At 65.1% G+C, this 7,347-nt stretch overlaps 1 protein-coding gene across 1 annotated transcript in view; it reads left to right on the top strand.

Moving 5' to 3' along the window:
* The first annotated feature begins 957 nt into the window (after positions 1 to 957).
* BGN (biglycan) overlaps positions 958 to 7,347 on the top strand; it is a 13,179-nt gene continuing 6,789 nt past the window's right edge. Inside the window, exon 1 of the mRNA XM_024755807.1 lies at positions 958 to 1,006. The gene's annotated coding sequence lies outside the window, so the exon portion shown is untranslated. The remainder of the gene's footprint in view (positions 1,007 to 7,347) is intronic.

Here is a 7,347-nt window from a genome sequence, read left to right on the forward strand (position 1 = left end):
TAAACCCTCACGTTTGTCTCCCCAAAACTGCTCTTGCAGGAGTCTCCCCATGACCGAGGCTGGGTACACGGGCCGGGGGAGGAATGGGACCCCACCCAACAGGAAGGAGGTGTCGTGCTACGGCCCTGGGCTCATCTGGGCCCTCAGGAAGTGGCTGAGCTTCCAGTGATGGCGTGGATGCCATGGCTGATGACGGCCTCTTCCTGGGACGCTTGGTGGGCTGACCCAGTTACTCCTGTAAGTGGCCAGCACAGGGCTCAGCCCCGAGGAAGTGGCCACCCTCAGAGCAGTTACTGCACCCTAGGGGACCTGCTCAGATGGAGCAAGGATGACTCGCTGGCTCCTCCTCTCTGAATCAGCTTCTCTGAGCCTCAGCTCGGGGCAGGCAAGCTGGGGAGGACCCCCAGTATCTGTGCTGCGTCCTGCAAGCCCCCAGCTGAGTCCCATCCTGAGATCACACAAACAGGACCGCTTCCTCTTTTTTAGGGGAAAGAGGCTGCAGTGGGCTGGGAGGTGGGGTGCCCGGAGTGCCCGGGAGCCTAGATCAAGCCCTTCCGGAAATCCACAACAGCTGCCACCCTGATCCCTTTCCAGGCTGAGGAAGGCTCAGAACCAAATTCCGGGGCCCCGTCCCTGGACTAGCAATCAGAGGCCACCTGCCCCCGGTCTCCCCTCCATTTCTGCCCTCTCCCTCTCTTCCGCCCGCCCTAACACCCGCAAGCCAGCTCCCGCCCCTCTCTGGGCCTCAGTGGCCCCATCCGGATAGTGGAAAGTTTGAATCTCTGAGACTGCGCCTGCCCAGAGCCGCCAAGGGTCCTTGTGTGAGTTAGACTGTGTGTCCCTTCACTGTGTGCCCCAGGGTGCAGAGGGGGGGCAGGCAGAGTGGGGGGAGTCCTGGGGGGCGCAAGGGGGAGGGGTGCAGCTAGCCCAGCCGTCTACAAGAAAATTACTCCAACCCTCAAGACCGCCAACCAGCCAGCCTGTGCCCGCCGCTTCCCCTCCTCAGGTAGGGTCCCCCCCTCCGCAAGCCCTGTAGTGTCCCCGCTGTTCCTACGCTGGCCCTGAGCTGCTCTCACTGCCTAACCCCTGGGTCCGCTGCCCCCTCACCGCCCTCTCCCGCTCCTAGGCTGCTTGTGGATTCCCACTGCACAGCTGCAGGCTCCTGGTCCGCGCCCCTTCGTCGCCACCCTGCGGCCCCCTGGGTCCTTGTCCCATTTCTGCGTCTTCTCCCCGCTGTCCTCCAGGCACCTTCTACATCCCCCTCGTTCACCCCTCTGACCTTGCTCAGCTCTGCTCCACATCTGCCCTCTCTGCCTCCCCACTCGGGGTTCTTCCCCTTGGCCGCTACCCCAGAGCGTCATCCAGGCATGGCTGGGCGGCTGGCACCCTCACTCTGCCAATGGCCCCCTTAGTTCACTGCAAGTCCCGGGTGCACTTTGCGCTCGGCCCTGGTTAGGAGGACCTCCGGGTGGCCACCCAAGCTCGTCACTGGGGAGCGGTCCCCACGGCCTGGGGCTAGTCCACGGCGTGGGCTCAGAGACTCGGTTTCCCAGGCACACCCCAGGCTCCCTGCCCAGATATTCCATGCTTACCCACAGGCCAATGCCGTGCCTCCACCTCCTCCCGGGCGAGGTGTGGGTCCACAGAGTCCTGGCTGGGGGGTCCCCGGGCGGGGCTGCCTGGACAGCTCAGTCCTCTCTGCCCCAGAGCCCCCTTGGATTGAGGTTCCAAAGCGGGGTGCAGAAGGAGACTCAGGCAACTGTGCTGTGTTAGCCACAGGCAGGCTTGGCCTGTGGCCCCGGAGGGCTTCTGGGGACCACGGGTAGATGTGAGGACACCATCAGCCCAGGATGGGCACCTTTAGGAAGGGGTGAGGCTCAAGAGCTCCCAGGCTAGATGCTCTGTCCCCCAAAGGCCGCCCCCCACTGGTGCCTGGGGGCATCTCAGGAATGGAGAGAGAACTCCAGTTCTGAAACAAAGTGTAGCGACAAGGTTGCCCTCCAGAGCCGTTTGGGAGGGGAGCCGTGGCCCCTGCTGGTCCCACTCCCACCCCATCCATTGTACAGAGGGGGCAACTGAGGCCCAGAGAGGGGCAGGAACCTGCCCACAGTGGCACAGCCAGTCAGGGGCAGAACTGGGGCCAGGACTCAGAGCTCCTGACTGACAAGTCCAGGCTACTGACCCCATAGCATCCAGGGAGCCCGCAAAGTCACTTGCATGTTGACGATGATAGCTTATGGTCAAGTGCAGTGCGTGGGGACTGGAGTGAGAGGGGGCAGGCCCACTGGCCCCGTCCTGCAAGCTCTCAAGATGGCTGGCATGCTGAGGGAAGTGCCGAGGGACCCAGGAGAGGAGCAAGGGAGAACGGAGCCCTCTGTCTGGGTGTGCCACTGAGTATCCTGGAAGGCTGGGGGATGGGAACAGCACCTCGCTGCTCCATGGGCGGGGCGGGGCGGGGCTGGGGCCTGGGCACCCGGTGGTGAGAGCTTCCCGAGTTGCTGCGCTGAGTGCAGCAGAAGGCCCGGGGTCCTCCAGGGCAGGGAGATTGTCCTCACGCAGCTGAAGTCTTCGTAAGGGCCACTCAGGTTGCCGATTCGGTGGCCAGTCCTGCCCTCTGGGGGCTCCTGCCTCTGTACACTCACCCCTCCCTGGCCGGCCAGCTCTCCACGAGGTAGGGACTGACTGAGATTGAGAGCAGCTGGAGATGCTCAGGCCCCCCTCGGTGCCAGCAAGGAAGGTGCCCAGGAATGCGCAGCCAGGGCTGCGGGATGGTGAGTAGGGAGAGCGCATGGCCACCACCGCCACCCACACCCTGGGAAGGCTGGCGGTTCGGCAGAGGCGCCTTTCTGTGCAACTTCCGGTGTCCGGCTGCCGTGGGCCAGCGTGGGTGAACCTCTCAGGGCAGTTCTCTGCGCGTGCATCGAAAGGAAGCCATAGCACTGTCTCCGAGCCGCCAAGACCAGGCGGTGGGAAGAAGGCTGGGAGCGGGGAGGGCCCCCACGGCGAGGCAGCGACCGGCCCACCTTCACGTCCCAGGACCCGGCTCACAGAGGGCATTAACCGTCTGACCGCTTTTATGCCCTGCCCTGGAGCAGGGACCAGGGACCCCACTATGTCGATGGGGAGTCCACAGCCCAGCCCCTTCACCAATGGTTCTGGTGGCAGTTCTGTACCAGCTCATTTTAGGGGCCCAGAAATGTGGGGTGCTGGCCCTCTGACTGTCATGCAGGCTGACATGCAAGCATTGGCCCCAATTTCTCCCCAATCCCATCAGTGGCCCTGGCCCATCAGAGGAGCTTTGTTTCTTTAGCAACATTCCTTAGTCATTCAGGACCACAGAGCATCCCTTCCAGCACCGGCGTCGAGTCCCAGAGGGGGGATCTGTCATGAGCCCCTTCCCAGGCCCACCCACCACCAGCCCTCCTCCACTCCCTGGAAAAGCCCCAAGGAGACAGGCCTGTCCCAGCCATCACTTGTCCTTGGCCTCCTGGGGATGCAGCCTGAGGCCGTGGCCGGCCCCCAGGGCCACCCTTGGAGCACGTGAGCTGCGGGCGGCAGCCCAGCTCCCAGACTCCCAGTAGGGCCCGGCGCTGTCTGACTCGCCTCCGGGCAGGGCCCCAGTCCCAGCTCCGGGGCCTCCAAAGCCCCACCTGCTAGGCCACTGGGCTGTTTGTCCTTTCAATGGCATGTCTGGAGCCCCTCTCCTTCCCTGCCAACACCCTGGATTGTTAGAAAGTTCTTCCCCGGGGTTGGAGAGCTTGGTCCCTGCCCTGAGCTGCCCACCCCTCCCTGTGCCTGTCGGCCCTGCTGGTGGGAGGGGACACACCAGCCCAAAGGCTTAGCTCAAATCCTGGGGCTAGAGGGTGATGGTGACTGTCCTGGGGCGCCCTGCTGTGAGCATGGGGTGGGGGTGAACATGGGCCCCCTCTGGAGGCAGGCACCCCCGGGCCCTGCCAGCTCTGCCCCCTCTTGTCCTGTCAGCTGGTGCCAGGGGCACTCAGTTCTCCTCCCACCCCCTCTGTCCCCTCTGCTCACATACTGGGGCCCACACCCAATCACCCACAAAACCTTTTCTGTGAATCCTATCTTCAAGGAAGCCAGTGCGGGGAGAGGCAGAGGTGCCTGCCCTGGGAGGACGGAGAGGGAGTCTGCTCAGTCCTGCCCCAGGCCAGAGGCTAACTGGTAGCCCTAGAGCCAGGCCCTTCTCCAGGCTTCCAAAACCAGTTTCCCAGTGCTCCCTGGGGCTGTGGTTCACTCCCCTGGGGTGAAAGCCCTCCCCTCACCAGGAGTCCCCAGCCCCAGGGTCCCCCGGGGCTTCCTTCACGCCCTCTGGGACTCTGTTTGGCTTGTCCCCCACCCTCTCTACTCTGGGGTGGGGCAGCTCCTGGGTGCCTATGGGAGCTGCCCACTTGCCCACACGCCACCAGCCTTAGCTCCTCCAGAAGCCGCTCGGCCCCCATAGCAGTCCGCAGAGCAGCCCAGCTCGCGCTCATTGGCAGGCTGGTATCGCTGACGTTCCCAAGCCCGGTGGAGGTGCCAGGGACTCAGACGACTCATGCCTGCCCCTCCCTATGGTGACACATCGTTCAGGTTTAGGGGACTGGGGCTCTACCCGGCCTCCTCACAGCCAGCTCTCGTGATCCACGGCGTCTGAAGGCCAAACTCGGCAGAAACCCCAGCCTGGAGCAGAGCTGCAGGACAAGGGGCAGCGGGCTGGGGGTGGTCCCAGGCTCCATGCAACTCTGAAGCGGCCCCTGCTTCTCCCCCACCAGCTGCCTCTGGGTGGCTCAGATGGCCAAGAGGGACACGGCAGTCAGAGGCCCGAGTGGCCATGGGATCAGGGATTTGGGGAACAAAACTAGGACCTGAAGGAGAGGGGCAGAGGGCAGACAGGACCTCAGGCTCTGGGAACCAGGCTGAGAGCATCTCCCTGTGGGGTCTGGCACCTGCTGGGACCTAAAATGCTTGGGGGAACCTCCCGGGCCAGGCTGGGATGATGGCTTTTCCAGGCCACTTCTGTGCAGCTGGAGGCGGAGGCGGAGGGGCTGGGGCTGGCCTGATGGGTGCGCTGGGGCCGAGGAGGGGCATCTGGCCCCGCGGGCTGAGGGAAGCTATGGATGGTGGCAGTCAGAGAGAGACGCCATGTTTCTAGAGGATTCGTGATGCAAGCCAGGGGGCGCAGGACCCACAGGGCAGGGCCCTGCTTTCCGTCAGTGTCACCTCCCAGCCATAGTGGGGGAGATACAAGGAGTCTTCTGCAGGGACCGGGGGCTGGTTCGGCCCCCTGTGCAGCCCAGGGAGTTTGGGATCCTGTGACTTTGGGCTCTGCAGCAAAGTCTGCGGGGGCAGAGGGTGGGGCAGGGCACGTGTGCCCCCTCTGCCATTTCCTCACAGTGTGGCCTTGGGCAAGAGTTTCGGGCAGACTCTGAGCCTTGGTTCACCCATTCATCCAGTTGTAGAAATGGCACTTCCTGCTGGTCCTCAGGAGCGCTGTGCTAAGAAATCCCTTGAGTGCCCTGTCCCACCCTGGGAAGGGATAGAACACCCTCCCCCTCCCTCAGGGTTTCTGCAGCGAGCCTTCGGGGGTGCGGGGCGGGGGCAGGGCACCCAGCAGCCCAGGACCCCCAGCTGACCTGGCTCATCTGCCGCCTGGCTCAGGCACGGCAGAAGGCTGGCACTGGAACCGCCGGCCTTCCAGAGGTTTCCCAGCAGGCTGGGGGTGGAAGTGATGGCTGTCCTCAAGGCTGTGGGGAGAGACGTCCGGCCTGGTCAGCACCGGCCGCCTAGCCACTTCCCCGGTGCCAGCGCTCTGCAGCAGACGGGCTGGCTCCCTGTTGGCCTCCGACACCCACATCCAAGTCAAGTCTGTCCCTGAAGGCTGCAGGGGCACAGGACCCAGCTCTGTCCGGTCACCTCAGCAGCGCCAAGACCCCAGCAGGGAGGAGCGCCCTGGCCAGCCACGCCTGGATGTCTGCTCCCCTCGTAGCTGGAAGGCGTGCCGAGGCCATGGTAGTGGGCTCGGGGTGGCTGGCGAGCAGACACCGATGGCGCGGGGCTCAGGGCCCACCCCAACCCCTGCAGCCACGACCCCAACGCGCGTAAGCCTCAGGAGACCCACGGATGGTGCCCGTCTCCTCTCTCGGGGCCCGGGAGGGAGGCGGCGAGCAGCCGGGTGTTGGCTTGCAGAGCAGAGCTCTGGGCAGCGCCCCTGCCTCTGGCCTGCTAGTAGAAGCTGGGCCTCAAAGGCTTTGGCGGACAGAGGGGAGGGGGGAAGCGCAACCTGCAGTCCCAGGGACCGTGGGGCGGCGTGGAAGACGGCACGCGCGCCCGGGTTCAGGTCGGGCTGCTCAGAGGGGCCAGACACCCGGGCCGAGGCTGCGGAACAGCGTCAGGCGTCCGGCATCTGCGACTTGGCAGCTGCGGGCCGCACATCTGCAGGCGAGCTCCCAGGGCCTGCCAGACCTCAGGCCCGCTCCCGCCGCCCTTGGCCTGGCCTGAATGCCTGGCACGGCCCCTCCGTGTTCTCAGGGGCTGCCAGTGTGTCTTGTTTGGCTGTGACCTGGAGCAGTCCCAGTTGGAGGACTGCGCTGGCTTTCAGAGGGCCAGACAAGGAGAGCCCTATTGGGTGGGCGGCCCTCACTCCAACCTGTGGGCGCGGCGTGAGGCCTCACCGCCATCACCGCTTCTTTCCTTCGCTCTGAGGAGGAGGGACCCATCCAGCTCAGAGAACACTTTGATGGGGCTCGAGGCTGCCTGAAGTCCTTGGGGACACGCCCAGGAGGCCCAGAGGCCTGGGTAGTGTGGGAGGTGGGGCCGGCGGGACTTGCCGTGGGTCTCACAGTACCTGTCCGTGGGGGGCTCCCGCTTCCGGGGCTGAGGGCCCACCCCCCTCCTGCACGTGTGTGCGGTGGGAGGGACCCGGTGTGAGGTGGGGGGAGGCAGCCCTGCAGCTCCGCTTCCTCCCCCAGCCTCTGTGCACTGCCCACACTCAGCCGGCCGGCCAGAGAACTCCATCACCCCCGGCTCCTTCTGGGTCTGTTGTGGCCCCCGGGGGCTTGGTGTCCAGTCGGCCCCCTCCACTCTGCACAGTTCTGGCCACTGAGTCTCCTGCCAGCTCTCCGCGGGGAAAGCAGGGCTGTGCCGGAAAGTGCGCCAGCCTGCCCACTGCCTGGGCCCAGCCAGGAGCCGGGTGAAACCAGCCAGACCTTGTCCTGTGCTGTCACGGGGCCCTGGGGTGGGGCCTCCAAGTCCTCAGCCTCCCTCCCCCCAGAGTGAGCCTGCACTAGAGCCAGCCCTTCCCCTCTCTCAGCCACTCTGTGGGGCCCCAGATGCAGCAACAACAGAATA

This window comes from Neophocaena asiaeorientalis, unplaced genomic scaffold (genome assembly GCF_003031525.2).
Source record: "Neophocaena asiaeorientalis asiaeorientalis breed wild unplaced genomic scaffold, Neophocaena_asiaeorientalis_V1.1 scaffold1004, whole genome shotgun sequence".
In the NCBI taxonomy this organism is placed as follows: domain Eukaryota; kingdom Metazoa; phylum Chordata; class Mammalia; order Artiodactyla; family Phocoenidae; genus Neophocaena; species Neophocaena asiaeorientalis.